The 5176-nt window shown below is 35.1% G+C and overlaps 1 pseudogene; it reads left to right on the top strand.

The window, feature by feature from the left end:
* Positions 1–3017: 3017 nt before the first annotated feature.
* Positions 3018–3730, top strand: LOC123233680 (annotated as a pseudogene).
* The last annotated feature ends 1446 nt before the right edge of the window (positions 3731–5176 follow it).

Raw genomic sequence — 5176 nt, 5'->3', positions numbered from 1 at the left:
GTCTAGCTGTAGTCCCTCTAATGTCGCCTATTTCCACCTTCTTTGTTAATTTGCTGTGTGAGGTACTTTGATTTCTATTTCTCTTCTTAATAGTGTTATAAAGAGTCCTTTCTTATAATTGTTAATGGTTTTTACCATATTCTTTAAATGAATAGATTTTTCATGTTCTTTGACCATGACTCTTTGAGAAATGACCCTTAAACCTCCATAGGTACATTCTTTCATGACATGTATTATGATTCAAGAACTACAGAAACACTTTCATGATGGTGGTATTATTAATAAGACAGGAGAAACTGATGTTTGAGAGAGTGCCTCCTCTACCCTGAGAACAAAGCCCGCCTTTAAGAAAAAAATAAAAGTAAAAAAAAAGCGTAGGAAAATGAGCAAACTTCAAAAAATACCTAAACATAGAAAATTATTATGGAAACAAGGAGGAGCAAAATACAAACCCAGAAGGAGACAATGAGATTAAAGCATCTACATACAAGACTTAAAAAATAGGTATTGGTCCCAAACTCTGGAAAAGCTCAAAAAGGATTTCAAAAATAAAATAACAGAGGAATAGAAAAAATGGGAGAGGGAAAGGAAATCAGTGCAAGAAAGTGGCATCATCTTGGAAAAGGAGTGTTATAAACAAAAGGGGGGTCCTAAGGAGATATAGATATATAGTGATGTGAATGTATCTTTCTGTATTCTCCCTAGCTGCAGATGATGGAGGAACACCAACTCTGATCACCCTTGATAGTTGTTATAATTTCCCCTTTTCTCTAACAGTTGCCCAGGGAGGACCCCCAAGAGGTTTGATGGATGGGTAACCTTTTCAGGTCCAACTTGGGGTTGGATAGATTAATACAGGGCTTTGATTTGCCTTGGATTACATTACTGCATTGACTCCCTCCCCAAGGGTCATGATATAAAGACCACTCAGGAAGGTACTTGTTAAACTCTCTTCATCTATAATCAGGGAAAGGATAAACAGGACAAGGAATGGGGTTTGGAGACCCTATCAATCTATTATCTATAACTAGTTGACAATCAGGACTGGAGGCACAGAAAAATAGTGAAGACAATAACTCCTAATAAACAGAATTGACAAAATGGAAAAAGAATTACAGAAATCCAATGAAGAAAACAATGTACTCAAAAGTAGATTTGGTCAAATAGAAAAGGAGTTTCAAAAACTCGCTGAAGAAAATAATGCTTTAAAATTTGAATTGGGCAAATGAAAGGTAATGACATTATGAGATACCAAGAAATAATAAAAGAAAATCAGAATGAAAACAATAGAAGAAAATATGAAATATCTCATTGGAAAAACAACTGACTTGAAAAATAGGTTCATGAGAGACATTTTAAGAATTATTAGACTATTTGAAAGGCATGATAAAAAAGCCTTGATATCATATTACAAGAAATGATCAAAGAAAACTTTACTGATATTCATGAACAAAAGGGTAAAGTGGAAATTGAAAGAATTCACAGATCACCTCTTCAAATAAGTTCCCAAGTGCCAGTTTACAGGAATATTATAGTCAAATTCCAGAGCTCTCAAGTGTCATAGTTAAAAAAGTAGACAAATTGTAATAATTAAAATTAAATTATGAAGCTGTTAGTAGCATTAGTAGCTTCATTAAATCAAAGTAGAGATAGTAACAAGAGGGAAATGTAGGAAAGAGGTAAGGAGTTGCCTAGCCTACCACAATATGTGCCATTCTAATGAAATAGAAGCTCGCCATTGACAGAGGTCCCATCTCCAGTCAGAAGTTCAAGAGACTCTCTTCAGCAAGAGTCACTAGCGCAGTAGTGTCTCTGGCAAGAGTGTCACCAAGGCAAGAATGTGTCTTCAGTTAGAGACACCAGATGCTAATTTTAGCATCTCAGAATCTTAGAATTTTAAAGGGCTCTGGGATGTCATCCAGTCCAACTTTCCATCAAACCATCCATATCTACCATGATTAAATTTCCAAACATCTTTTTCATTGATGAGTAATGCATCCTAAAAAAAGAAAGTCATTTCATTGTTTGATAGCTCAAAGTGTAGAAAACATTCCTTCATATAATAAGCCAATGTATGGCATGTATAAATTATGGTATAGTAGACAGGAAGTGACTTTGCTAGTTTCTTAGTCTTAGTATTAGGCATAAGTCAGCTGCCAGACTGCAAATTTCCAGGAAAGAGACAAAAGGATCATAGAAATATATATTGGAACAGCAAAGCAGGATAATTATGATAATCTCTGATTTTAGTTTCCTTTCTTATCATTCATGTTTATGTACTTAATTGGTAATTGGCCAAAAAGACTTGTAAAGAAAACTAATTGAAGATTAATAGGTAGTGATCATTCCACTTTTCTTCTTTGACAATTTAATACTAATTCATCTTCTTACACCCTATGTTCTCTGTTTAAAAGCATCCCACCCGAATAAGTCCTGCTATCTGACCTCATTGCTATTCCCTAGACAGGATACTGAATATCCCATCTCTGGGAGTTTTACTAACAATCCCTAATGACAGGAATGCTCTCATTCCTCATTTCTTCCTTCTGGCTTCCCTCACTTCATTCAAATTCCAAATAAGGATATATATTCTGCAAGAAGCATCTCTTGATTCTCCTTAATTCTATTGCCTACCGTCTGTTCATTATTTTTAGTTTATCCTGTATCTCACTTATTTATACATTGTTATTTTCATCTTATTTCTCCTTTTAGACTATGAACATATTGAGGTCAGAAACTGCCTTTTGTCAGTCAGTCAATAAACATTCATTAAATGCCTCCCATGTACCAGACATTGTATGAAGTGGAGGGAATACCAAAATAGGCAGAAGATAATACCTGCCTTTGAAAACTTCACAATATAATGCAGGATAAAACATGCAAATACTATCTATAGGAATAATAGTAAATAATTAATAGTGGGAAGATCTTAGAATAAGGGGGATTGTAAACAACTTCTCCAGAAGATGATGTTTTAATTGAGATTTAAAGTAAGGAAGGGAAGCTGGGAGGTAGAGATGAAGAACATTGTTTCCCAAACTCTAGTTCACATGCTATCCAAGAGAAAGGTCATTTCCTTCATAGGATGTGCAGCTCAGCTGCTGCTTTTCCTCATTTTTGGATGTACACAATGTGCCCTGTTAGCTGTGATGTCATATGACCAATATTTGGCTATCTGTGATCCCATGCACTACTCTCTTATCATGACAGGAAGGTTATGTTGCCTCTTGTCATTGGGGTGCTGGACCAGTGGTTTTCTAGTTTCAATTGTAGACACTGCATTCACATTACACCTACCCTATCAAGGAGACAATAAAATTTCTCATTTCTTTTGTGAGGCTCCAGCAATCTTGGCTATAGCATCTGGAGATACCTATAGCTCAAAGCCATTTTCCTCATGGGTGTGTTGATTCTTCTTGCACCTGTGTCCTTGATCCTGGTTTCCTATGGCTCTATCATAGTGACTGTCATCAGGATGAAGACAGCTTCAGGAAGGCTTAAGGCATTTTCTACCTGTGGCTCTCACCTTTTAGTGGTTATCCTTTTTTATGGAACAGGAATCATGACTTATATGACACCCAAGTCCTCTAAGGAGCAGGGGAAACTGGTGTCTGTGTTTTATGCTGTGATAAACCCCATGCTTAACCCCCTCATCTACAGCCTACGGAACAAAGATGTAAAAAGAGCATTCAGGAATGCAACCAACAGAGGGAAAGTCTGCAAACTCTGAGCCTCACAATGTAATTGTATTCATCAATGCATTTCATTTTCAAAATTTGTTGTATCACAACTACCATCACCAGCAGCAACAGCACCACCACCATAATTTCATACATATAAAATGCATTTCCCCTCATGATTGATGATAGAGAATGCTCTTACTATTGCTTTATAAATGGACATAGACTATTTGCATATCATATACCAACAAGTCACTTACCCTTGTTTGTCTTAGTTTTTTCATCTCTAAAATGAGCTAGAGAAGGAAATGGCAAATCATTCCAGTATCTTTACCAAGAAGTTCCTCAAAAGGGACACAAAGAGTCAGACATAATTGAAATGACTAAACAATAAGGGCAGTAAGTTGATACAGTAGATAGAGCACTGGGCCTAGAGTCAAGAAGATTGAAGTTCAAATCCAGCCTCAGATAGTACTAGCTAAGTGACCTCCAGCCTCATCTTCTTCATAGGTAAAACAAGCTAGAGAAGGAAATGGCAAAACTTTCTAGTATTTTTCAAAAAAAAACCCACCTCAAATGGGAATGTGAAGAGTTGGATACAATTAAAACAACTGAACAATACCAGCAATGTGACTCAGATGTGAGGTTATCTATCACTCTAGACATCTTCACTAATATGAAGTATTCAAGGATGAGTTTTATTAATGTAGAGTTATCACAGCTCCTGGACATTCTACACTAAATTTTAGGGAGAAAGAGTAATGCCTCGCGTTAAGAACCATAAAAGGAAGACATCTGAAAAGCTAATGGGATTTAAAAAAAATAAAGCATGAAAGAAAAATGTAACACGATAATCAATCATTAATGTATAGTGTTCTACATGTATTCGGTTATAGTACCATGATGTTCTTTCTAGGTAGGACAATATCACAAATATTGTGTTCAGTAATAAAGTATCTGGCACATAGTAAATACTCAATCAGTGCTTATTGACTTATTGACGTAATATTGCTAAGCTGATATGCCCAAAGGAAAGTAACAAAAATGATAGAGAAGAAAATGTGCATAGTAAAAGTGTTTTTAGAAAAGATGTCAGAGGACCAAGCAAGAGATAGGGAACATTACAAAATGTAAAATGAATGACTTTGATTATATAAAATTAAAAAGGTTTTATAGAAACATAACCAATGTAACCAAAATGAGAAGGAAAGCAACAAACTGGGAGAACTTTTTTGTAATAAAACTCTGAAAAAAAGGTTTAATTTCCCAAATATATAAGGAACTAAGTCAAATTTACAAAAAATCAAACCATTCCCCAATGGACAAATGGTCAAGGGACATGAATAGGCATTCATTCACATATCTTGTACTTTTGCAAATTATTTATATCTGTGATTTATTAGCATAGGAATACTAAATTGCTTTCCTACAGGAAATTTTATTAACATTCCCATCATTTAATGAGAATCTGCTTTCTTTTCAATTATTTATGACCA

This window comes from Gracilinanus agilis, chromosome 2, assembly GCF_016433145.1.
Source record: "Gracilinanus agilis isolate LMUSP501 chromosome 2, AgileGrace, whole genome shotgun sequence".
Taxonomy (NCBI): Eukaryota; Metazoa; Chordata; class Mammalia; order Didelphimorphia; family Didelphidae; genus Gracilinanus; species Gracilinanus agilis.
The sequence above is the reverse complement of the archived record's forward strand: the minus strand, read 5'-3'. Positions and strand labels throughout refer to the sequence as shown.